Genomic DNA, 27,942 nt, shown 5'->3' with positions numbered 1-27,942 from the left:
ATTGGTGACCCTGATGGAATAAATGATATTTGGATCCCCAACATGGAACATTTTTATTTGATGTATGCTGTGGCTCTGAAACTGCTAATGTGTGGACTTCACCATGTATATGGTTTGACCAAGCAGACACTCAAGAATCTGTTCATCCATACCTTCAGCCTCTCATGATGTGAGCAAGCAACCTCTTTGCTTCACTTGGATGGCTTTGGAGATAGGACCCCTTCTATGCTCCTGAATGAAATGGTAGCACTAGTGGATGGGTAGAGGCCCTGCCCCATGCTTGAGCAGGGCTTCTTGTAGCAGTTGCCAGAAGATATCCATATGCTGATGAGGACATTCTATGGTGGGTTAAACAAGAAAGTATGATATCTGTAGGAGCAGCAGGACTGTGCAACTCCAACATTAGACTGGCAGTAGGGTTAATCAAATCTGTTGTCAGACTGCCAGTCAGCTGGGAGACAACAGGATGAAATAGCACCCATTGGTGTTTCTACCATCAATGATGGAGTGCAGAAGCTCACTGCTGACTTCCCTGTGTGTTTCAGGGAAATGGGAGGGGACAAGAGCTGCAGTGGCTGGTCATTGAGAGCCTTTTATGTATCTGGGATAAACATTCGGACTGATGTTTCTTGGTGAATTCAGGGTCTGAGATCAGGGTGCTTTCCCCCTTTGGGGTGTGACATATAACAGAAAACCTGGGCCATCATTGAAAACTGCAAATGCAGTGCTATCCAGATATTTGGCACGCATAGGATCCTGCTTCAGTTTGGTTATACTAAGTTCATGTGGATGTTGACATTGGCTGCGGTCACGTAACTGCTACTGTGAGATGATTTTCTAAGACCACGTGGCCTGCTGGTTGATCTAGAGGGATGAAGGCTTGTTCATACCAACACTTTCCAGACCTTCACCCTAGGTGAGGCCAAGCTGCCAGCCCCGCATTTAGACTCTTACTCTTTCGGAGAATGAATTTGCCAGGTTGTTGGAGGAATTCCCTGCAATAATTATGCTGCAATTCACCTCTGTGATGCTGAAACATGGGGTGCAGCACCACATTACCAACCAAAGGGCCACTGCTGCATGCCCAAGCTTGCAGGCTCTCTCCAGATAGACTTTTTCAGGTCAAAGAGGAGTTTGAAAGGATGGAGGACTAATAGCTCCTGGGCCTCCTCGCTCCACGTGATACCTAAGGCCACAGATGGATGGAGACCCTGCGGTGATTATCGCAGATTGAACAAGGTTACTGCACTGGATCGCTTCCTGGTACCGCATCTACAGGACTTCATATCTAACCTGCAGGAAGCCTGCATCTTTTCCAAGGTGGACCTGGTCTGGGGGTATCATCAGACTCCAGTCCACACAGATCACATTCAAAAATAGCTATTATTACACCTTTTGGCCTTTTTGAATTCAGAACGATGCCTTTTGAGCTCAAGAATGCCATGCAGACTTTCCAATGTTTAATGGACAGAGTGGGATGTGATCTTGACTTTACTTTCATATACCTAGATGACATACGTTTTGCCATCTGCAGTCGTCAGGAACATTTGTCTCACTGTGCAAGTTTTTCACTCATTTGAGTTTGGGTTGACCATCTACCTGGCCAAGTGTCAATTCTGGTTAGCAATCATTGACTTTCTGGGCCATAGAATCGACAAACATGGACCACAGTTAAAGGTCTCTAGGAGTTTGTTGGAATGGTGAACATTTTTTGCCGGTTTCTACTACCAGCAGCTCACATCATGCACCCCCCTCTTTGCCCTGGTGTCAGACAAGGGATATTTCTTGGGACAAAGAATGATTAGCAGCATTCAAGAATGCCAAGGAAGTACTGGCTAATGCTTCTTTGCTGGTTCACCCAAGAATGGATGTCCTGATAGTGGATACGTACAGTACTCCAGTAGGAGGGGTGTCTGAACAGTACATCAATGGGCATTAGAAACCATTTGCTTTCTTTAGTAAGCACTTAAGACCACCAGAACTCAAGTACGGTGCTTTTGATCAAGAATTGTAGGCACTGTACCTAGCTACAATTCAGGTACTTTCTAGAAGGCAAGCATTTTACAACTTTTATAGACTACAAGCCGCTTACATTTGCCTTCACTAAGGTATTAGATCCACGGTCGGCTCATCAGCAGAGACATTTATCATATATTTCTGAGTTCAAGATGGCCATCGAACACATCTCAGGAAAGGCCAACGTGGTGGCAGATGTGCTGTCTCGCCCGGCCATACAATCCGCGCAGATCTTAGCCCAAGGGGTAGACTATGTTCCACTTGCGAAAGTGCAACAAGCAGATGAAGAAATTCCACATTACAGAACAGGAGACTCAAACATGCAGTTGAAAGCAATTCTGGTAGGCCCAAGGGAGCTCGTACTCTTGTGTGACGTATCTACAGGTTGTCCTCGCCCAATCATTCCGGTGGCCTGGAGGCAGAAGGTATTTGTCGTGATACACGGATTGGCACATCCATTAATCAGAATGACTGGATGGTAACCAACAGATTTGTGTGGCATGGCCTTTGAAAACAGGTGAGCAATTGGGTGAAGTCATGCACTTGTTACCAGACATCTAAAGTCCAGCAATACACAAAAGCCCCACTACAATCTTTTGATCTGATGTTTCGGAGGTTTGACCAGATACACAGACATTGGAGGCCTGCTGCCGGTGTCACATGGCTCCCATGTCCTTCTCACTCTAGTAGATCGGGCCACATGGTGGCCAGAGGCAGTTCTATTGGCAGACATGAATACCTACACCTCTGCCAGAGCCCTCATTTCTACCTGGATAGCACGTTTCAGTCTGCCAACACACATCACATCTGACAGGGGTGCCCAATTCAAATCAAGCCTGTGGTCATTAATGGCCACCTTGCTTGGAACTGCATACCACCTCCTATCCAATGAACTAGTAGAAAGATTCCACAGGCATTTGAAATTGGGCCTTATGGCACATCTACAGGGACCTAACTGGGTTGACGAATTGCCATGGGTACTCTTGGGCATATATATAGCACCTAAGGATGATATAGGTGCTTCATTGGCAGACCTGGTCTACGGTTTGCCCCTGATGGTCCCAGGAGAATTTGTATCAGACTCCCGAGGATGGGAGGAGATACCCTCAGTGGTCCTTAGCAAGCTCTGCAAGAAGCTCGGTTCTTTAGCGCCCATACCGACATTTCAACATGGTCACGCTAGGTCCTATATACCCCAGAACTTGCAGGGCCGCAAGTATATTATCGTACAGAAAGGAGCACACTGAGCACCATTCCAGCGTCTGTATGAGGTTCAATCACTCAGCAGTAAAAAGCTCCTCAGCTCATTGCCAGCAGGACTAAGAGAGTGAACTGAGCGGAATATTCACAGAGGATTGAGCTTTCTTCTCACCTCATTTCACTCCCACACTTAGTGCTGCACATGCTGTCTCACATCTGAAAGTATTCACAAACACAGTCACAGCTAGTGCTATCTATGATGAAGCTTTCATTGGCTTAAAATCTGAATGGATGTCAGCCGAAAGTTCCTCAGTCCATGCAGAAGGCACCTGGTTTGGTTTCTATTAAGTCAGAGGAAAGTCTGCAGACACTATAATGGTAGTACAATATACAAAAGTGCTGGAGAAATTCAGCAGATCACACATAGGGCCAGTGTTAGACTATTTTGCGCTCTAGGCAAGGCCAGTAACTTGCACACCCAGAGGGTCACTGCAGGAATCGGAACAATCCACCCAGGTTTAGAGCTGAACAGGAGCTTGGGGAGGGGGAAAGCGAGGGTGAGGGGAGTGGAAGCTGTGGAGGAGAGAGACTGGGAAAGGATGGATCAGGGACCAGGGGAGAAGCAGGAAGGGAGTAGAAGGTGGGGTGGAAGGGGGAACAGGGACCGGGCAGGGGGGGAGGGGTGGTGGATAAAATGGGGAGTGGACGGAGAACAGGGAGGAGGGGGGACGGGAGAGTGGAGGAAGAAGGAAGACAAGAAATGAAAAGGGGAAATGGAAACGGGGGGGTCAGAGACCAGGGAGAATTGAAATGGGATGGGGTGGGATGGGGTGGGGACTGGAGAGGCAGGGGGAAGCAGAGACCAGGGATAGAGGGGGAAAAACCGGGGAGGCAGGGACCATGGATTGTAGGGGGGGGGGAGGGGAGGATGTAGAGAAAGGAAGGGATGCAGACAGAGCTATTGTGTCCAGGGGTGAGTGAGAGCATTTGTACACCCCTGCCTCCCTCTCTCAGGGAACTGCTATACTGTTGCTCTCCCTGAGCCCCTCACTCACTGGACAGCACCTCAATTACCCTGATGCCGCATATTGGTCAGGGCACTCCGTGAAACCATAGCCACACTTGCACACATACGTCCCTGTCCACGAGGCAGTTTCAAACTAGTCAGTCTCCATCAGTGAAACTGTAGCAATGGTAAAACAATAAAGACTAGATCATGGAGAGGGAGGGAGTCGCCTGGCCCCAACAATACTGAACTGCTACATGTGCACCCATGCAGAAACATACAAACCCTGGGGCACCTCAAAGTCAAATACTGGAGTGTCCAGCCTAAAACTGGACATCTAGCCACACTGATTGTGCCCCAGTGAGGTCTGCCCTCTTGGTGGCTGCCTAATGGTAGAGCCAGTCCTGATCACACAGCATCTATAGGAAATAAAGGGTAACCAGCATTTCAAGCCTGAGACCTTCTTCCTTCCTCTCCTTCCCTCCCTCCCCCCCCACCTTTTTATTCAGGTGCCTGCCTGCTTTTTGTTCATGCCTTGACAAAGCTCTTATACCCCTTACTCCCTATGTGACCTGGTGAGTTTTTCCAGAACTTTTGTGTATTGCACTCAGTTTCTATTAAAACTTTGTGAAAGAATGAGGAAAATTATGGGTTAAGATGATATGGAAGCGGTAAATTGCAGTTTGAAACCAAATTAAAAATTGATGAAAATGCTTCAGAGGTCGAAGGCAGCTGTGGGGAGTGGAATAGAGTTAACATCTTTCATCATTTTGAAATAGATACAGAAAGAGAAGGATGCCTGGACCAAAAGCAAAGGAAGTCTGATAAGATTTCTTACTTCATAAGGCTCTGCAGATAGGTGAGTAAAATATTCTGAGAATTTGTTTCAAATATTATATATCAGCTGAGCAAATATCATCCCCTTCCATCACCCTCCAGCCTTGCTCATTTCTGCTTGATAATATTTCTGACGATGAATGGAAAGACAAGAGAAGTTTATGTGATTACGCACCTGACTTTCCTTGCAGATCAAGAATAATGAGAATGCACTGGTTGTGAGGTGTTTGGGTTGGCTGTGTCATGTGGAATAGTTATTTAGATACACATTCAGTTCTCTTCTCATTCACTTGCTGAAGGAGCACCTCTCTGACCTTGTAAATGACTGCAACGCTTCTTGCTGCACATCATCCTGGAATAAATAGAATGATTTGCTACATGTCAGTGTTCTAACACAGGGGGAAAACACAGCTCATTTTTCACAGGAGAGTATTCCGACATCTGTAGCTACCTTGAATTAACAATCTGGCAATGTGCAAGCTGAAAACCTGTCCAACAGAAACAGGAAAGTTGGAACTACATATATATTATATTCCAAAGTTATCTACAAATTTGCTGATGACACCACAATTGTCGGCAGAATAAAAAATGGCAGAGAGGAAGTGTACAGGAGAGAGGTAGATCAGCTCATTGAGTGGTGTCACGCCAACAACCTTGAGCTCAATGTTAGCAAAACATGGGAGACGACTATTGACTTCAGGAGGAAATCAGGAGAACATGATCCAGTCCTCAACAGGGCTCAGTAATGGAAAGGGTCAAGAACTTCAAATTCCTGGGTGTCAACATTTCCGATTATCTGTCCTGGAGCCTCCATGTTGATACAATCATGAAGAAGGCTTTCCAACGGCTATACTTTGTGAAGTGTTTGAGAAGATTCAGTATGTCACAGAATACTCTCAAAAAACTTTTACAGGAGTACCATGGAGAACATCCTGGCTGGTTGCATCGCCATCTATTATGAAGGTCCCAATGCTCAGGACAAGAAAAAGCTCCAGAGTGTGGTTAACTTGGCCTGCAACATCACGAGCACCAGATTTCACTCCACCAAAGACTTACAAGAGGGAGTGTCTTAAGAAACCAGCCTCTCTCCTCAAGGTCTCCCACCACCCAGGCCATGCTCACTTCACTCTGCTACCATTGGGCAAAAGGTAGAGGAGCCTACAGATGAGCAGTCAGTGGCACAAGGTCAGTTCTTCCCTGCTCCCATCAGATTCCTGAATGATCAATTAAACAAAGACACTGCCTCACTTTGACTTTTCATGCATTATTTTTATTTATTGTTTTAAGATGGTTTATGTGAATGTTTGCACTGTAATGATGGTGCAAAGCAACAAATTTTGTGACTTGATCATGACAATAAATTCTGATTCTGGCATAGTCAGTGTGGCGGTTAGCACAACACTGTAACACACTAGCGAATGGGATTCGAATCCGGCACTGTCTGTAAGGTGCTTGCGTGATCTTCCCGTGTCTGCATGGGTTTCCTCTGGGTGCTTTGGTTTCCTACCACCTTTCAAAATGTATCGGGATTTGTAGATTCAATGGGCTCGTGGGCCAAAAGAGCCCTATTACTGTGCTGTATGTCTAAATAAAAATTAAAAGCCACTGGAATTTTAGTGTGCTTCTGAAGTATTTCATCTGGGTGGTTTGGTGAATATTGATTCCACGATGGAAGCATTAGGAAAATAATTATCTTTGGCAATTTGACCCACCTCAAGAATTTTGATTAGAGCGATGAAAAATCCATCAATTCAGTTTTAAGAGCTGACATTTTAAAAATGTCAGAATGATAACAGCAGGTCACTTTATTGTCTGTGAAAGGAGCTGCAGAGTGAAGACTTTGAATGTGTGCATGCAACTAGTTAAATAGTGTAATGGGAAGAATGGCTAAATTTCATACACTTGACAATTTCAGTGAAGTGATGGTAGAAGTGTGATTAATTAGAGAACATCGGCACAAAAGGGGTAGGAAGACATTTTTTGGATATGGATCATGCAAAATCACTTCTCTGCGCAATTATTTTCAGACAGTTCTTTGAGCATCTCTTTTTTCCAGGAAAATTAAAGGTGAGACCCATCTTTATCAGCTTCATATGGGTGCAATTGATTCACAATTTAAATGCTTGAGTGCTAATGGTGCTTAATGACTATGCTCTCAATTCTGTCAGTGAAATGGAATTTATATTGCATTGTGCTAAAAATGCAGGAATTGAACTCAGGAGCAGGATGTTAGCCAGGGTGTCTGCTGTGACTCAATTGGTGGTGTTCCTGGGTTCTGTAGTCACTTATGTTTTTTTCACAGCTAATTTCTGGGAAATTATTCCCACTTTCCCGGAAAGCATGCCATGTAAAAAGCTTGGAACGGGAATCAGGGAGCCATTCCAATACAGACTTTTTAGCTCCTCGACCCCTTGTCAATTTCCCAGAATGCCTGCAGTGTAAACTGCACAGTAGGCATTCCAGGACTAACTTGGGCCAATGTGTATTGTGTACTGTAATTTTCTTAGGATATTTATAATTTTTTTCAGTGCTGCTTGTTCTCTCCAGCAGCCCACGCTCCTTCTCTGTCCAAAGGTTCGCTTGACTGCTCTCTCCCACAGCCTATGCTCCTGCTCTGTCCAAGGGTTCGCTGCCTGCTCTCTCTCCCGCAGCCCGCTGTCCTGTTCTGTCCAAGGCTTCGCTGCCAGCTCTTTCCCCCTCAGCCCACTTTCCAGCTCTGTCCAAAGGTTCGCTGCCTGCTTTCTCCTGCAACCCACTGCCCCATTCTGTCCTGGCAGTCCACTGACTGCTCTCGTCCGCAGCCCACTGTCCTGTTCTGTCCTGGCAGTCCACTGCCTGCTCTCTTCTGCAGCCTGCTTTCCTGCTCTGACGTAGGGTTCGCTGCCTACTCTTTCCTGCAGCCTGCTGTCCTGCTCTGTCGAAGGGTTCGCTGCCTGCTCTCTGATGCTGTGGGTCGCTAAGCCTAACTCTAACCCTAAACCCAAATCTAACCCTAAACCCACACCTAACCATAACCAGAACCCCAACCATAGCCCTAACCCTATCCCAAATCCCACACCTAACGCTAACCCTAAGGTATGAATGTAAGAACACCCATTATGGAGACAATAAAAATCCCAGGATATATCAAAATACACAACTGATCCCACTAAGAGCTAGAAATAGGCACAGCGTAATGAAAGTATGGGCCAACCAAAAGTGGCAGTTTATAATGACACAGAACCTCTGAGAGAGGAGACAGGTAAATACAAGAGGGATGATTATCTTGCTGCCTGCATATTGACAAACTAACCTGAATCCTAACCGTAACCTTAACCCTAGAGAAGACGTGTGTGAGGCTATCAGAAGGGCTGCTGGAGAAGGCAGAAGCATGGGAAATGGGCCAGCATCAGGGTTAGACTGAGAGTTAACCCTATCAGACACACACTCCTGACGATCTTACTCTCAAATATAAGATCGCTGGAAAGGAAAATGGATTACCTGAGGCTGCTTTGGAACCAGAGAGAAATGTAGGGCTGCTGTGCTTTGATAATTACAGAAAGGTGACTCCAGAACATCATTCCAGACTCAGCGATATAGCTGGATTGCCTTTTTCCCTTCAGATCAGACAGAGACATTGCTGCTCCTGGCAAGACTTGAGGAAGGGGACTATGCATTTAGATCAACGAGAACTGGTGCACCAACGATTCTGTTGTGAAGGCTTTCTGCTCAGCAGGAAAAGAGTAACTCGTGGTGAAGTGCAAACTGTTCTACCTGCCCAGCGAATTCTCAGCGACGCTGATTGCCACAGTCTACATTCCACCTTCAGATAATGTGGGTGAAGCCATGAAGGAGCTTTATGGTGCCATCTGCAAAACCCAGACTTCCCACCGTGGCACTGCCATGATTGTTGCTGGCGACTTCTATCATGCTTCTACTACGAGTGGTGCCCTGAGGTAGCAGCAAGCAAGCATAATCTCAAAAGACTGTACAACAGGCTTTATTCCAGTGAAAGTCTGAACACTAGTTCAAGCCATGTGACTGGCTCAGGATTGGCTGGCTCAGGTTTATATTCAGTTTGGCTGATTGACAGCTGGCCAGGTGGAGTCATCCCCTTAGGTGGTCTTCCTACAGGGAATAGGCTGGTGGTCATATTATCACACCATGGTTTCAACAGCATGTCAACTTCATCGCCAGAGGAGAGAACACCCTAAATCAGGTGTACACAATGTTCCTGGTGCATACAGGGCTGCACCCTGACCCACATTGGTTACTTGAATCACATATCTGTCCTGCTAACCCTGGTGCAGAGACTGCTGGGAAAGCAAACTAAGTCAGTTCGCAGCGATATCAGTACATGGCTGGAAGGGGTCATAGCAGTGTGGCAAGACTGATTGAGACCACAGGCTGCAGTGGTTTCAGGGAGATGATCACCTGCAATGGTCATGGAAATATAGATGAGAACACAAGCTCAGTGACTGGCTACATCAGCAAGTGCATGGAGGATGTCACTGAGATCAAATGCTTTATAACCAGGGCTAACTGGAAATCATAGTTGGATGTAGAGGTCCCGGCCCGTTTCAGAGTTCGTGGTGCTGCCTTCAGGGCAGGGGATAGGATGGCACTAAGATCAGCCAGGGCTGAACTCTCCCATGCAATCTGGAAGGCCAAGTGAGGGTATGCACAGAAGATTCACTGACAGCTGTGTGACACAAGGCACACATGGCAAAGGATCAAGACTATTATGGATCATTGTCAAGTCACTTATTTATTGTGCACACGGTAAAGACAAGATAACGTTTCTCTAGGACTATGGAGCATATTTACATAAATATAGATTAGAATATAAGTTACACACATGTACTTGCAATTAAGTCTGATTTAAATATGTTTTATGTGTGATATTTTAGATTTGATAACTTTTTTTAATTAATATTTTTACTTGTTATTTTCTTTTGTTTGTGAGTGTTTTTTTATATATAATATTACTAACTTTATTAATTCTTCACTCTGTATTTTGGGGGAAGGGTATGGTTTTTTATATATATAGTTTTTTTTAAGAGGTCGTATAAATGGGGGGGGTTAGATTGATTTAAGTTAGGTTATTAATGTTGTGTTGCAATAATTACTTCATTTTTATTTTTTCTTTAAATGTAATTTCTTTGTTTTATTCATGTAATAAAATCTTTAAATAAAGTTTCAAAAAAAGTTCCACACATTTAAAATATTAAGACTTGGATATTAACTGTTCACAGTACCCTACCCCCAAATGTTCTGGGAGTTTAAAAGTCATGGCTTGAGGGAAATACTGTTGCTCAATCTGGATGTAAGGGCCCGAAAGCTGCAGTACCTCCTACCAGATGGTAGAAGGGTAAACAGTTTACATGAGGGATGTGTGGAGCCCTTCACAATGTTTATTTCATTTCTTCTGCACCGACTGTTGTAGATCTCCTTCATGGTAGGAAGAGAACCCCCAAAGATCTTTTCCACTAACTTCACTATCCTCTGCAGCGTCTTGCTGTCCGAGGTGGTACAGCTTCCAATCTAGGTGATGATGCAGTTGCACAGGATGCTCTCGATACATCCTCTGTAGAATGTAATGAGAATGGATGGTGGGAGATTAATTTTCCTCAGCCTTCATAGGAAGAAGAGACGCTGCTGACCTTTCTTGGCTATGGAGCTGGTGTTAAGGGTCCAGGTGAGATTCTCTGGCAAGTGCACTCCAAAGAACTTGATACTCTTGACAATCTCAACAGTGGAGTCATCAATGGTCAGTGGCACGTGGACCCTCTGGGCCCTCTTGAAGTCGACAACTATCTCTTTTGTTTTTTTATTGTTCAGGTACAGGTTGCTGAGTGTGCACCAGTCCATTAGCGACTGCACTTCATCTTTATACACTGACACGTCATTCTTACTGATCAAGACCACCACAGTTGAGTCATCAACAAACTTGATGATGTGGTTTGAGCTGTGTTTAGCTGCATGGTTGTGGTTGACACAAGTCAGCCTTGCAAATTAAGGACAATGAACCCTCCCTTTCAGACTGACTGAACACCTTATATGCATAGTTTGATGAGAAGAACAGGATGATGCAAAAGAAAGCTCCTTGTCACCTGATGAACTGGCCCCCTGCATAGCTGTCACCAAGGTGAAGAGAACTCTATCCAGGGTGAACCCACACAAGGCAGCGGGACCAGATAACATTCCTGTGTGGTGCGCAGTTAGACAGAATCAGACACACAAAACGGAAGAGACTGTACAACAGGCTTTAATCGATGAAGACATCCACAGAGCAGGGCTGGTTGAACTGCTGTAAACTCTGAGGGAGGCTTCGGAGGGCCGGCTCAGGCTTATATACCGGAGGGTGATTGACATCCGACTGGGTGGGGCTTGATCCATTTAGGTTGGCAGATTGACAGCCAGCCAGGTATTGTCCTGTCCCCCATACTCTCCTGCAGGTACAGAGGTCACCCCCTGCAGTAGGCCGGTGCTGTACCACCGCATTCACTCCCTTCTTTAAAATTGTCCTGGGGGTAGGGGGAGAGCATTAACAAAAGAAAAATCACATACAATATACAGTATTTACAGGTTGAGATGATCCGACGACCATCGGAGCCTCTGCGACCGTCGTAGGACTGGCTTCTGGTCACTGGTCGGAAGGGGTGTGGGGGGGCTGGCGGTGGTGACTGGAGTGGTGCAGCGTGCAGGGGCAAGGGTTGAGGTGTGTGTGTCATATTGGATGAGTAGGGGGGCAGTTTCATCCCCCACGGCTGAAGTGGCCTCTGGTGCTCAAGGAGGTCCTGGGTGCTCCAAAGCTGCCTGGGGTCGGGAGTGTATGCCAGATCGGCAATGTCCTGGGCTGGAGGATGCTGTGCTATGGTGGGTGCTCCTGCTGGTGCCAGATCCCTGGTTGAAACGGTGTCCTCCTTGCCACTGCCGAACCTAACATAGGCATAGTTGTGGTTCACGTGTAGGAGGAAAACCTGCTCGACCAGGGGTTTGGCCTTGTGTGCCCGTACATGTTTACACAGGATCACTGGTCCTTGGGATGCGAGCCATGCTGGGAGGGACATTCCGGTCACCGATTTCCTGGGGAATGAAAACAGGCATTCCTGAGGGGTCTCGTTGGTAGCTGTGCACAGAAGTGACCTAATGGCATGGAGCACCTCGGGCAGGGCATCCTGCCAGTATTCTACAGACCACCCTTTTGACTTGAGGGCCAGGAGGGCTGCCTTCCAGATCACCCTGTTTTAGCATTCCACTTGCCTATTCCCTCTTGGGTTGTAACTACTCGTGCGACTAGTCGCGATGCCCCTCGCAGTCAGGTACTTGTGCAGTTCCTCACTCATAAAACTAGACCCTCGATCGCTGTGGATGAATGCAAGGTAGCCAAACGTGATAAAGATCTGCGCCAGGGACCTGACGATGGTGGCCGTGGAGGAGTCAGGGTAAGAGATAGCGAAGGGGAAGCGGGAGTACTCATCCATTACAGTTAGGAAGTAGATGTTTCAGTTCATGGAAGGCAGGGCCCCCTTGAAATCCATGCTGAGGCGATGAAAGGGCTGAGTGGCCTTGATGACATGAACCTGGGGCAGGCGGAGGAAACAAGGTTTACACTCCGTGCAGAACCGGCATGCCTCGGTGTACACCACGCTAATGGTGTACGGGAGGTTCCGGGACTTAATAAAATGGTACAACTGGGTGACGCCCGGGTGGCAGAGTGGCTCGTGCAGTGCCTGCAGTTTGTCATCGTGGAGAGACGCACAGGTCCGGGAGAGTCATTAAACTTCCCCAGACGGCACTGGATGTTGTAGCTGTAGGTTGCCTATTGCAGGGGGTGATCTCTGTACCCTGTAGGAAGACCACCTAAGGGAATGACTCCACCTGGCCAGCTGTCAATGACTCTTGTCATTCTTGATCTTGCTCTTGTGAGCGGTGTTGAATATGAACGCCACAGCCCACTGGTCGGTGAGGAGGGTGAATCTCTTGCCGGCTAGGTAGTGGCGCCAGTGGCAGATCTCTTCCATGATCGCCTGGGCTTCTTTTCAATGGTGGAGTGCCCTAGCTCGGAGCTGTGGAGGGTTCTGGAGAAGAAGGAGTTGCCCCCTGCCCCACTTGATTGAGAGTAGTGGTGAGGGCTACATTGGAGGGATCGCTCTCAACCTGGAAAGGGGAGTCCTCATCCACAACCTGCATCGTGGTGTCTGCAATGTCCTGCCTGATGCACGTGAAAGCTGTCTGGGCCTCAGGTGGGAGGGGAAAAGTTGTAGTCTGGATCAGTGGGCGGACCTTTTCTGAGAAATGGGAAACCCACTGTGAATAGTAGGAGAATAAGCCAAGGTATCTGTGGAGGGCCTTTAGCATGGGGGGGAGGGGTAGCTCCATTAATGGGTATATCCGTTCTGGATCTGGGCCGATGACCCCATGAGTCACGATGTACCCCTGAATGGCGAGGCGGGTGGTGCTCCTTGTTTTAAGTGAGGTTCAGCTCCTCAGCCGTCTGAAGGAATTTCTCCAGGTTGGCATCGTGGTCCTGCTGGTCGTGGCTGCAGATGATGATGTTATCCAGGTATGGGAATGTCACCTTCAACTTGTGCTGGTCTAGCATATGGTACCTATCTTCTGTTGGAAGACGGAGTCCCCATTCGTGACCCCCAAAGAGAACTCAACAGAACTGGTACAGGCACCCGTCTACCTCGAAGGTGGTGTCGGGCTTGTTCCATGGGTGGATGGGGATTTGGTGATAGGCCAACTTCAGGTCAATTGTGGAGAAAACCCAGTAGCAGGCTATCTCATTGACTATGTCGGCTATCCTCAGCAGGGGCTAGGCGTCTAGTTGGGTGTACCGGTCTATGGTCTGGATGTAATTCACAACCATCCTCAGTTTACTTCACCCTTTGACCACCAGGACTTGGGCTCTCCAAGGGCTGTTGCTGGACTCTATAACATGTTCTGCCAGAAACTGACATACTTCCGCCTTGATAAAATCTCTGTCTGTGGCACAATAGCACCTATTTCTGGCGACAATTGGCTTGCAGTTTTGTGTGAGGTGTAAAAAGAGTGCAGGGGGGGTGATGCTCATTGTGGAGAGGCCACAGGTTGGCCGGGGCTGGTAGATTGGCATGCTGTGTAGCGTGAGTGGACGTTGCGGCCCCCAAAAACAAGGGTGACAGTCTGCAGGTGGCACTGGAAATCTAGGCCCAGGAGTTCTGGGGTGCCGTTTGGGCATGACCAGGAGCCTGAACCCTATGTATGTCTCTCCGCCCCCCCCCCACCCGACAGTTATATTGGCTGAGCAGCACCCGAGGGTACCAACAGTCTTGCTTGGCGGCAAGGGTGATAGAGAAGGTGGTGGGGTGGATTTTCAGCTTAAGGGAGTGGGCCATGCTCGGGTGAATGAAACTCTGTGCTGCCACTGTTGAACAGGCGCTTTGTTACCTGCCCGTTGATTTGCACGTCCATCATGGAGCGCTCAAGGTCATGGGGAATGTTCCTGGTCAGAGTGATGTCTGCTAGGACCATCTCAGGGTCCGAGTTGTCATTCTCCAGATGTGGAGGGGAGTTGTGGTCATGGGTATCCTCTGCAGGCAGCGTGTGAGGTGAGTATCGGCCGGTGGTGCCCTCCATAGTCATGGGGTGCGGTGGGCAGCGATTAATGGGGTGCAGTGGGCGGCGATTAATGGGGTGCGGTGGGTGGCGATTAATGGCGTCCAGAGGCATGGGGAGCATCGATAGGGTGGGCTGGTCATCACCCATGTTGACCACCTTGTCATCGGAGGGCCTCAGTGTCGGCCACTGGCCGGCCCAAGATGGTGGTGGCGCATGGGAGGCTGAGGCATGGCTGGCCTTCTTCCCCGGCTGTGTTCGTCATACTGGGGGAAGTGACATCATCGCGGTGGGTGGAAGTGATGTCGCTCCATAGGCCAGAATTGACATCACACCATAAGCCGGAAGTGACATCACTATAGTCTTCGGTGTGCAGTGCTGGCGAGGGCGGGGGCAGGTCCGGGTGCGTGGGGCTCACGCGACGATCATTGCCAGCGGGGTCAGAAGTTGTGCCACCGGGGTTGGGGATGCTGGAAGTGATAGTAGGGGCAATGACGTCATCCGGCACGCGCATGTGGTGGGGTCCTCGGGGGAGGTGGGGAGGTCGTAGAAGGCCGCTGAGCTGCCGGCTGGCTTTGAGAGGCACTCTTTAGCAAAGTGGCCTTTCTTGCTGCATCGGGAGCAGTATTGGTTCCAAGCCAGGCAGTTTTGTCACAATCTACAGTCTGACCCAAACTGGGACCCACAGTACTTACAGGGGCGCCGGGCACTCGCCACAGTGATGTTTCCTTCCTCAGCTTGGTCTAGGGCCACAGCAGCAGTGTGAGGTGACCATGAGGAGGCCTGGGGGAGCCTGGAGTCGAAGATGTCTGCGTGTAGGGCTGCAGCTTCCAGGGTTCGGGTTACTTCCACTGTCTGCCAGGGGGTAGATATTTTCTTCCAGCAGCTTCTGCTGGATGGCCCTCGAGCGCAGCCCTCGGACGAAGGCGTTCCGGATCAGTCTCTCGACCTCCTCTTCATTTACCCTGGGTTCAGCCAGACACAGTCGGGCCAAATCACGCAGGTGTCCCAGGTAAGACTCAGCCGTCTCCCCAGATTAATGGGCTCAGGTATTTAGGAGGTACCTTGCAAAGACCACATTCGTGGGGGGTTTGTACAAGATCTCGAGAGTGTCCATTGCCTCTTTGTACTTGGAGCAGCCTTTGGTTACCTGGAAGCCATGAGGACCCAGCTCGGATCGGAGTGAGACGAGCTTCTTTTGATTGGAGCCCAGAATGTTGTCTGTGTGTGCCTCAATGATTGCTTCGACCGTGTGCCTCCAGATCTCGAAGCGTGTTTAGGCTTCCGGGTGGCATGCGTCGATTTCAAGGCTCCTGGCGCTCAGGAATTTTTCTATAGCAGCCTTGAAAAAATATCTTTGCCGATTAAATTGTGGAGTGCTGTTAGACAGAAGCAAACACACAAAACCAAAGAGACTGTACAACAGGCTTTAATCGATGAAGACACCCACTGCTGTAAACTCTGAGGGAGGCTTCGGAGGGCCGGCTCAGGCTTATATCCTGGAGGGTGATTGACACCCGACTGGGTGGGGCTTGATCCATTCAGATCAGCTGATTGACAGCTGGCCAGGAGTTGTCCTGCCCCCTTACACTCCTGCAGGTACAGAGGTCGCCCCCTGCAGTAGGCTGGTGGTGTACCACCATAATCTGGTCGAGTACTGAATGACTGCACAGACCAATTGATGGAAGTCTTCACAGACATCTTCAACAACTCACTGAAGCAATCCATCATTCTCGCAGGGTTCAAAACAATCATCATCATCCTGGTACCCAAGAGGGTGACAATAAAAGGCCTCAATGACTACCCCAGTATGGTTCTGACATCCACCATTATGAAATGCTTTCTGTTTCTGGTGATGGAACACATCAAAGCACATCTCCCAGAGATGCTTGATCCATTTAAAATTGCCAATACAAGAAACTGCTCCACAGATGATACTATAGCCTTGTTGCTTCATTCCATCCTAGCCAACCTGAAGTATGAGACTTCATAAACCAGATTGCTGTTCATTGACTTCAGCTGGATGTTTAATGTAATCATTCCCCAGAGCCTGGTGGAGAAGCTGTCCTCGCTGGGACTCCACACCCCCCTCTGTAATTGGATCAAGGGCTTCCTAAGAAAGATGACAGTTTGTCCGGGTCTGTTGCAGAATATTTTGCACTGTTACACTGAATAGTGATGCTCCTCATGGCTGTGAGAATAGGGAGAGCAGTGGCCCATGTCTTGTACAATTATTAGCATACATTGTTTTTATACTGCTTGAGGACAACACATTCTCCGTCACTCATTACATTTCTTTCACTGATACTGAGACTTTTCCCTGGCTAACAATTTAGGTGTTATTTATGGGTAACTGCACAATTTTGAAAAAAAATAAGAAAGAAAGAGGAAAGAAAGTTAGTTCATCAGACTAAAGGGATCAGATTGCAAGTTTCAGAGTTTAAAGATATGATTTTGAAATCATTATGTAGCTGAATCTCTGGAAAAAATTAACATTGCACCTATTAGGCTATAAATAGAATTACAAGTAAAGAAATAACATGGATCACATGCTGCACTTCACAAAAGTTAGAAAAACTCAAGTAACCAACTGGAAAGTTGTGGAACTTGAAACAAGTTACCTCATGGCTGTGTGCTGAGTCCGCTCCTGTTCAAGCCAATGACCTTCAACTGCATCGCCAGATCCAGCACCAACCATGTCATCAAGTTGGCAGATGGCTTATCAGTAGTCGGCCTCATTAGCAACAACGATAAGTTGCTCTACAGAGAAGAGGTGGAAAATCTCATGAAATGGTGTGAGAGCAACAACTTGAGTCTCAACGTGGACAAGATGAAGGAAATGATATTGGATTTCAGAAGGATGAGGAATCACTACCATCCGCTACACATCAACAACTCTATAGTAGAGCGCACCAAGTTCCATGGAGTTGACTTAACTAGTGACCTATCGTGGACACTCAATATCTCTTCACTTGTCAGGAAGGTGCCACAGTGACTGCACTTCCTGAGAGGACGGAAGCAGGCAAGGCTACCAGCCACCATTACGTCAGCCTTCTATAGGAGCTCTATCAAGAGCATCCTGGCTGGCTGCATCACAGTGTGATATGGTTGCTGCCGGAAAATGGATTGGAGGTCAATCCACAGGACCAAAAGAGTAGCAAAGAGGATCACTGGAGTCTCTCTCACCCACCCCCCCTCCTCCCACATCAACGTGAACCGAAGGGAGCACACACAATCATTGAAGACCCCTTTCACTCTGCATACAGCATCTTTCAGCTGCTCCCGTCGGAGTATCAGAGCCAGAACCACGATATCTTCTTCCAATGGGTAGTGAGAATGGCTGAATGGCCAAAGGAACTGTTCACACTAACCATCCAAGATGATTGTTTGTACAAAACAAGATCTATTTATTTATTTTAATAGCTATAATTACTTGTCTTGCATATGTATTATTTGTCTGTATGTGTGTTATGTCAGGTTGTACTTTTGCATGTTTTTGCCACTGAGGACCGGAGAATGCTGTTTCGTCAGGTTGTACTTGTACAATCAGATGACAATAAACTTGATTTGACTTGACTTACCTTGTATGACAATGACATACAATGTGGAAGCTGGCTCTTCCCATTTAGTTCATGCTGATTATCGCTCACCCACTATCACTAATTAATCATGATCTAATGAACATTAATCTCATTTTATTCTCTCCACATTCCATCAACTTGCCTCCCTACCACTCTTCAGTTTCTTACTGACCTAAACACAAGAACCAATTTACAGTGACAATTTTAACCTTTAACAATTAACAACTGGGGTTCAGTTGGTGTTGTCTCCTCAAAAGCTAAACTAATCACAGTTAAAAATCCACTTTAATTTACTCACTGCCTCCAAATAATTAATGCTGCTATGAGAATCCAAACAATCTTATCCATTACCTGTCTCAGTGGGATATGGGAGACATTCGTCTTCATTTCCTTTTCACTTCCTTATTTTCCAGTAAAAGCCGTACCCCAAAATGTATCTCTTTGCTGCATATATTGTTGGAAATTACTGAGGTTGTGAAAGAAGTAACACAAATGCAGCTCTTCAATTTTCTGTAACTTGTTTCAAGTTCCACAACTTTCCAGTTGGTTATTTGAGCTTTTCTAACTTTTGTGAAGTGCAGCATGTGATCCATGTTATTTCTTTACTTGTAATTCTATTTATAGCCTAATAGGTGCAATGTTATTTTTTTCCAGAGATTCAGCTACATAATGATTTCAAAATCATATCTTTAAACTCTGAAACTTGCAATCTGATCCCTTTAGTCTGATGAACTAACTTTCTTTCCTCTTTCTTTCTTATTTTTTTTCAAAATTGTGCAGTTACCCATAAATAACACCTAAATTGTTAGCCAGGGAAAAGTCTCAGTATCAGTGAAAGAAATGTAATGAGTGACGGAGAATGTGTTGTCCTCAAGCAGTATAAAAACAATGTATGCTAATAATTGTACAAGACATGGACCACTGCTCTCCCTATTTTCATACATTTCATATTTAGTATTCTCAAGCAGATTCCATTCAAGAGCGAGACTTTAATGCTGACTTCTTAATAAGAATTTCGCTTCTGAGCATTACGATTATGACAATTCCATCAGCTCGGCAACAGAACAGGGGACATCCTGAATATATTTAGGACAGTTTCCTTCCCAATTAAATCAGCTGCCTTATCCTGGAAATCTGTTTGTTCTTCTTTACTCTGCTTGATATGACCAAGAGTCAATAATATTTTATTTTTCTCATGCTCAAATACAATGTGTTCCAGTGTTTTGGAAGATCCCTAATGTCATTGTAGAACCTGATATATTCTGTGTATTTCAAAAATCTGTATTACAACTTCATGTTCCATGAGAAAACAAAATGCATGTAATGAAAACACCAATTACAATTTTAAATTTGGCTCCAGAGCTTCTAAGCATGCAATTCATGCAATGGTGCAACATTTCTCATCGCTCTTTTTAGTAGTCCTTTGAATGAACTATCCAACAAGTATTACACCTACCATTTACTCTTTCCCAACACTCCTCCTTTTTCAGATGCATGTCCAGTTGCTTTCTGGAGGTCACTCTGGAATCTAGTTCAACCATAATTTCAGGTATGCTTTTCCACAGCAAGGTTTAATGATTTATGTGAGATACAGAGGCTTCAACTATCAATCTGCAGTTTGAATTGGGTCACCACATCTTTGGAATTTAATATCAAAATGTTCTGTATAATTACATTTAAAAGTACTGTCAGTATCAATAAGAATGACCATGGATTGTTTTGAGACACCACCCAGTGCACTAATGGTCTGTAGGGGAGAAAATCAGCTCTCCATATTCAGCCTGTGTCTCCAGACCCTTAGAACTATGGTTGAATCTTAAAAGCCCATTGGTACTAATGACATAGATAGGAGAGGAGCACCTCAAGGGTGGTAATCTCAGAATAGTTCCCTGTACAGCACACCAGTAAGGGTAGGAATAGAAAGTTGTGCCACATGAATGTGTAAATAAAGAGTTAATGCAGGGGACATCAGATTTATGGATCAGTAGGACCTCTTCTGGGGAAGATCTGACATGAACAAAAAGGATAGGCTGCACCTGAACTGGAGAGGGTCTAATATCCTGGCAGGTAGGTTTGCTAGAGCTGTTAGGGAGTGTTTAAACTAGTTTGAAAGGAGGATGGGAACCAAAAGGTGAGTGCAGAGATTAGGGCAGAATGTGATAAACATGATGCAATGTGAGTTTGTGATGAAGGATAGGCAGGGAAGGAAGTATAAATGTAGACATTTGGTGGGTTTAAAATGGCCATAATGGATCTAGTACTGGGTAGTGAACCTGGTCCGGTGGCAGACCTCTCAGTAAGGGAGCATTTTGGTGAGAGTGACCACAATTCCTTGAGTTTAAGCGGAACTGTGGCAAAGATAAAAGCAGACAAAATGGGAAAATGTTTAATTGGGGAAGGGCTAATTATGATGGGATGAGGCATGAACCAGGGAGAGTAAATTGGAAACAGATACATACTTTAAGTTAAGGAAACAGGAAGGGCTCATGAGAATCATATGGTAGCCAAGGAGTAACTTGAGGAAGGACTTAGGAGAGATTGAAGGGGGCATGAGAAGGTCTTGCCAAGTAAGATTAAGGACAACTTCAAGGCGTTCTATGTGTATATGAAGAGAAGGATGATGAGAATTAAGGTCTGGCCACTTCAGGATAAAGGAGGCAACTTGCAGCTGGAGGTGGAGGTTGTTGTTGAGTTCCTAAATTAATACTTTTGTTCAGTATTCACCAGAGGAAGGACCTTGATCAGGGAGAATTTGGAATAAAAAAGGTTTGTGTGCTGAATAATGTTGAGATTAGGAAAAAGGAAATGTTGGACCATCTTAAAAACATTAAGATTGATACCCCTGGTTTCTATGGGAAGAGTGGGAAGAGAGGGAAGGGATACCTGAGGCATTGGGTATGATCTTTGAGTCCTCGTGCTTGGGCTCAGAAAGGTCAGACTCGGGGTCGGAGGAGACAGTGAGTCAGTGCCTGATGTCGGGTGAGAGGAGGAGGAGCCAAGAGACAGCATCAGAGAGTGAGTAGAATAAATAGCTGGGCTTGGGCTCAGAAAGGTCAGACTCGGGGTCAGAGGAGACAGTGAGTCAGTGCCTGGTGTCGGGTGAGAGGAGGAGGAGCCAGGAGTTAATTGGGGTTAATTGGTAAGGGCTAATAAAAGGAGTAGAAAGGGAGGGAGCAGCCAGCGAGGACCGGTGCAGTGAGTGAGTGGCCCAGTGAAGGAGTGGGGTCTTAGGAATTTGGCTCGAGGGACTTCAGCGAGAAGGAGCTACTTGTGTGGGAAGGGTATTTATATCAAGAAAGGAGGAAAGGAGGGGTAGATAAGTGCTCCAATTGTGGGATGTGGGAAATCAGAGACAGCACAGCTGTTTCTGATGACTACACCTGCAAAAGGTGCATCCAATTGCATATAATGAGTGACTGTGTTAAGGAGCTTGAGCTGCAGTTGGATGAACTGAGGATCATAAGGGAAGCAGAGGCAGTGATAGAGAAGAGTTACAGGGAGACAGTCACCCCGAGAAGGCAGGAGTCAGGGAATTGGGTGACTGTGAGGAAAGGAGGGAGAGTGCCTATGCAGAGTATCCCTGTGGAAGTGCCACTCAGCAATATGTATTCTGCATTGGATACTGCTGGGGGGAACAGCCTATCAGGGACGAGTCGTAGCATGGGAGCTGCCTCTGAGGTTCAGAAGGGAAGGAGGGATAAGAACAGGATTCTTGTAGTTGGGGACTCATTCGTCAGAGGGACAGATAGAAGGTTTGTGGGATGAGATCGGGGATCCAGGTTGGTATGTTGCCTCCCTGGTGCCAGGGTCAGGGATATCTCTGATGGAGTACATAGCATTTTGCAAGGGGAAGGAGAACAGCCAGAAGTCATGGTCCATGTGGGGACCAATGACTTAGCTAGAAGTGGGGATGAGGTCCTGAAACAGGATTATGTGGAATTAGGTAGGAAGTTAAAAAACAGGACCTCCAAGGTAGTAATCTCTGGATTGCTGCCGGTGCCACGTGCTAGTGAAGGTAGAAATAGGAGGATGTGGAGGATGAATGCGTGGCTAAAGAGATGGTGCAGGGGGCAAGGGATAGACCAATGTGAGGGCAAGCAGATTTGCTAGAGCTGTGGGGGAAGGTTTAAACTAGTTTGGCGGGGGGGGGTGGGGATGGGGAACAAAGTGTGAGAGCAGTGTCAAGGGAGCATGGCCACCTAGATAAGAATAAAAATGATAACAAAGGTAGGATGGAGATTAGGGTAGAAGGTAGAAAAGAGAATGTATGTGAGGGTCATTCTCTGAAATGCATATATTTTAATGCAAGAAGCATAGTGAACAAGGTAGATGAGCTTAGAGCATGGACAGATACTTGGGGTCATGATATTGTGGCACTTAGTGAGACCTGGCTACAAGAGGGTCAGGACTGGCAACTTAACGTTCCAGGATACATTTGTTTTAGATGTGATAGATCAGGGGGTTAAAAAAGGGAAAGGAGTTGCTCTGCTTGTTAGGGAGGACATTCCTGCCGTTAGGTGGCAAGATGGTCTGGAGGGATCATCCAGTGAGGCTGTTTGGGTGGAATTGAGGGGTGAAGGAGGCATGAGGGTGCTAATAGGGGTGTATTACAGACCACCAAATGGGTCAAGAAAACTAGAGGAACAAATGTGTAGAGAGATAATATGTGTGAGAATCATAAGGTAGTGATCATGGGAGATTTTAACTTCCCTCATATTGATCGGGATACCCATACAGTTAGAGGGCTGGATGGGCTAGAGTTCGTTAAATGTGTTCAAGATTGTTTTCTGAATCAATTAGTAGAAGAACCAACTCGGGACAGTGTAATACTGGATCTCCTGTTAGGGAACGAGCTAGGTCAGGTATCAGACATTAATGATGGAGATCCAAATGGGTCTAGTGTTCATAATTCTGTTAGTTTTAAGGTAGTTTTAGGGAAGAGCAAGGAGGGGCCTAAAGTTGAGGTTCTGGATTGGAGAAGAGCAAATTTCGAAGGAATAAGAAGGGATTTGGGGAGTATTGAGTGGGACAAGATATTTTCAGGTGAGGGTGTAAATGAAAAATGGAGGATATTCAAAAAAGAAATTTTGAGGGTACAGAGTAGTTATGTTCCAGTGAGGATCAAAGGAAAGGCTGGAAGTCATTGGGAGGCTTGGTTTTCGAGGAATATTGGAAATTTTGTTAGGAGAAAAAGGGAGGTGTGCAAGAGGTATAAAGAACAGGGACCTGACAATTTGAAGGAGGACTACAAGGAGTGTAGAAGGAATCTTAAGAAAGAAATTAGAAAGGCCAAAAAAAGGCAAAAAGAGGCTTTGGCAGACAGAGTAAAAATAAATCCAAAGGGTTTCTATAAGTACATTAAAAGTAAAAGATTAGTGAGGGATAAAATTGGACCCCTTGTAGATAGTGAGGGTAGGCTGAGTGAGAAGTCAGAGGAAATGGGGGAAATTTTGAATGATTTCTTTGCCTCAGTATTCACTAGGGAAAAAAATATTGAACCAGTTGAGGTAAAGAAAAATAGTGGGGAGGTCATGAAGCATATAAGGATAACTGAGGAGGTAGTGATGGCTGTGTTGAAAAAGATAAAGGTGGATAAATCTCCGGGACTGGACAAAATATTCCCAAGGACACTCAGGGAGGCTAGTGGACAGATAGTGGGGCCATTAACAGAGATATTTAGGATGTCACTGGCCTCGGGGATAGTGCCAAAGGATTGGAGGGTGGCACATGTGGTTCGGCTGTTTAAGAAAGGGTCTAAATGTAAACCTGGGAATTATAGGCCCGTGAGTCTGACGTCTGTGGTTGGCAAGTTGATGGAAAGTGTTCTGAGGGATGGTATTTACAAATATTTGGAGATACAGGGATTGATAGGGAGTAATCAGCATGGTTTTGTCAGGGGTAGATCATGCTTGACAAACCTGATTGAGTTTTTCAAAGGGGTTACAAAAAAGATTGATGAAGGGAAAGCTGTGGATGATGTCTATTTAGACTTTAGTAAAGCTTTTGACAAAGTTCCCTACTGGAGGTTAGGAAAAAAGGTGGAGGCATTAGGTATAAATGAGGAGGTAGTGAAATGGATTCAGCAATGGTTGGATGGGAGGTGACGGAGAGTAGTGGTAGAAAATTGTTTGTCCAATTGGAGGCCAGTGACTAGTGGAGTTCCTCAGGTATCGGTCCTTGGTCCACTATTGTTTGTTATATTTATTAACGATGTGGAAGTATGGGTGGAGAAATGGATAAGCAAGTTTGCGGATGATACAAAGATTGGTGGTGTTGTGGACAGTGAGGAAGATTACCGTAGATTAAAAGGTGATTTAGGAAGGCTGGAGGTGTGGGCTGAGAAATGGCTGATGGAATTTAATAGATAAGTGTGAGGTGTTACATTTTGGAAAGGCAAATCAAAATAGGTCATATGCATTAAATGGTAGGCTATTGAGATGTGCAAAGCAACAAAGGGATTTAGGAGTTGTGGTAAATAGTACCCTCAAGGCTGATACTCAGGTAGATGGTGTGGTGAAGAAGGCATTTGGAATGTTGGCCTTCATAAATCAGAGTATTGAATTCAAGAGTAGGGAGGTTATGATGAAATTGTACAAGGCATTGGTGAGGCCAAATTTGGAGTACTGTGTAGAGTTTTGGTCACCAAATTATAGGAAAGATGTAAACAAAATAGAGAGAGTGCAGAGAAGGTTCACGAGAATGTTGACAGGATTTCAAGGTTTGAGTTACAGGGAAAGGTTGTGCAGACTGGGGCTTTTTTCTCTGGAGCGTAGAAGATTGAGAGGGAACTTGATAGAGGTATTTAAGATTTTAAAAGGGACAGATAGAGTACACATGGATAGGCTTTTTTTAATTAAGAGTGGGGGAGATTCAAACTAGAGGGCATGGTTTAAGATTGAAGGGGAAAAATTATAAGGGGAACATGAAGGGAAATTTCTTTACACAAAGGGTGGTAGGGATGTGGAATGAGCTTCCGACCGACATGGTCGAGGCGGGATCATTGGTTACATTTAAGGAAAGACTGGATAGTTACATGGATAGGAGAGGACTGGAGGGGTGTGGACCGGGTGCTGGTCAGTGGGACTAGAAGGGTGGGGATTTGTTACAGCATGGACTAGTAGGGTTTAACTGGCCTGTTCTGTGCTGTAAGTAGTTATATGGTTGGCCACAGGGGAGATGCCAGAGGATTGGAGAATGGCAAATTTGGTCCCCTTGTTTAAAACAAAAGGTAATAGGGAGAATCCTGGGAATCATAGATCGGTGAGTCTAATGTCAATGGTGAGCAAGGTATTGGAGAGGATTCTTAAGGATAGAATTTTTGAGCATTTGGAGAAGTACAGTTTGCTCACAGATACTCAGCATGGATTTGTGAAGGAAAGATCATGCCTCACGAGCCCAATTGAGTTTTTTGAGGAGATTTAAAATAAAAAGAAATTGATGAATGTAGGACACTAGATAGAACCATGAACATCCTAGCACAGTAACAGGCCCTTCAGCCCTTCTAGTCATTGCCAAATTATTATTCTGCCTAGTCCCATTGACCTATACCCAGTCCATAGCCCTCAATACTCCTCCCATCCATACACCAGTCCAAATGTTTCCTAAATATTAAAAATGAGCCCAAATTCACCACTTCATTTGGCAGCTTGTTCCACACTCCCACCACTTTTTGTATGAAAGGATTATGGGTAAGGAAGACGGCCATGTTCCCACACATCCACTGAGCTGTCGCCGTGAACCGGAGTGGCATTCGCGGCAGCAACTTATTGTGGCCTCTCCCTAATCACGGCAGCAACCACTCCACCCCCCCTGCGTTTGCAGCAACGGCACATTGTGGCACCCCCCCCCCCCTACCCCCCAGATTGCGGCAGCAATACTTCACACATGCAAGCGCTGACATCACTGGAGTAACCAGGATGACCATTTCATCTTTCAATTCGCCGGAGCAGGACGTAACCAAAGATTGTCAAATCTCTCCTCATAGCCTCAAAACCAGGCAGTATTTAGTAAATACCTCTGCAACATTTCCAAAGCCTCCAATTCAACTACTATTGCACATATTATTACAAATATTCCAAAGTTTTGCGTAGCCTCAACAAGACATCCTTTATTTTGAACTCATTGTCCTGCCCAAGAAAGGTTCTTTACCACCCTATCTAACTGTGTGGCCACTTTCAAAGAGCTATGGACCTGAACCCCGACCCCAGATTGCTCTGCATTATCAATACTTGATGTGCCATTAACAGAACATATTCCCATTACGTTTGACTTGTCAAGGTGCAACAACTCACACTTGTCCAGATTAAAATTCATCTGCCACATCTGTAACTCATCTACAACTTGTGGTACTCTTTTGATAGTCTACAACTCCACCAATTTTTGTATCATCTGCAAATGTACTTTCACCACTTTATTTCATTAAACAATAGGGATCCTGTCACTGATCCCTGGGGACCATCACAGGTCATGGACTTCCAGTCTGATCAACAGCCTTCCAGCATTTCCCTCTGTCTACTATGGGCCAACTGATTCCATATCCAAACTAACAATTTACCATGCATCCCCTGCATTGGTACCTTCAGAATCAGCCTCCCACAAGGGATGGGGTTAAATGCCTGACTAAATTCCACAGAGACAATATCCACTGCCCTACTCTCATCAACAACCTTTCTCAGTTACCTCAATAAACTCAATCAGATTGTAAAACATGATCTGCTCCTTACAATCCCACATTGACTGTCCCTAATCTGACCACAACATTCCAAATTTGCATAAATCCTCTTTGAAGAGATTCTCTCCTTTAAAGGTAGGATTTCATCACATTTTGGAAGTGAAATGCTTTATTTGATTCTGGCTGTACAATTGACTCCTGAATTTGTTATGGCATGGACTAGTAGGGCCGAATTGGCCTGTTCTGTGCTGAGTGGTTATATGGTTATATGGTTATAGAGGGTAGCTCTCTGAATGGAGAGGGAAGGGAATGGTGAGATGGATGACAGGAGATTCCTTTACTCCAGCTCATGAGTTTTATGACTTGCATTTTTTAAAAATCCTGATTAATTTAATTAAAACTACCACACTGAATCTACATGTACATCACCAGTCCAATGGTGTATGTCTCTACATTCTTACAGAAGTAGGAACCACAATGTTACCATATCAATTGTGAATAAAAGATAATGGATAACTATGGAAAAGTAACCACAAAGCTAATGTAAAGTTGAATTTCATCTTAATAGGAATATAAAACAAAGGTATGGGGCTCAAAGTGACCCAGCGGCATACAAGTGGGACTCTGGAGCTGAAGAAAACATATGTGTCGGGATGTTGGCGACTGTACTCAAAGGCTGCAGACTGCTGGACACTAGACACTGGCTTGAGATTGGCTGCAGGGGTACTAGGTATCAGAACCAGGATGTGAGAGAGTGCCAATGGCACTGAAGGCTTCCTGATCCTGTTGAAGGTTGGAATCTGGAGCTCAGTTTGCCGATGGTTTGGACTGAAGGCTAAGTGTCTATGGAGGGTGTGGAAGTGCTAGACACCTATTGACTCTGGGGGATTCTCTTTTTCTTCTTTTTCTCTGACTGTAAGGGGTGCTGGGCAATTTCTGCTGATGTCTGTCTTCCTTTCGCAGACATAAGTCAATTTCATGTAATATTCTACCTATTTGATAACATGACAAGAATTGAATCTTGAATCTCTGTCCTAAATATTATA

The 27,942-nt window shown here is 45.8% G+C and overlaps 1 long non-coding RNA gene across 1 annotated transcript; it reads left to right on the top strand.

Annotated features, from left to right (window-relative positions):
• Positions 1–27,882, top strand: LOC138764989 (uncharacterized). The gene is made up of 4 exons (XR_011358410.1): positions 1–2,533; positions 5,002–5,081; positions 19,716–19,774; positions 27,465–27,882. It is a non-coding gene; the product is annotated as an uncharacterized lncRNA (long non-coding RNA).
• The last annotated feature ends 60 nt before the right edge of the window (positions 27,883–27,942 follow it).

Source organism: Narcine bancroftii, chromosome 1 (assembly GCF_036971445.1).
Source record: "Narcine bancroftii isolate sNarBan1 chromosome 1, sNarBan1.hap1, whole genome shotgun sequence".
In the NCBI taxonomy this organism is placed as follows: Eukaryota; Metazoa; Chordata; class Chondrichthyes; order Torpediniformes; family Narcinidae; genus Narcine; species Narcine bancroftii.
Note: the sequence above shows the minus strand (reverse complement) of the source record. Positions and strands in the feature narration are given on the sequence as shown.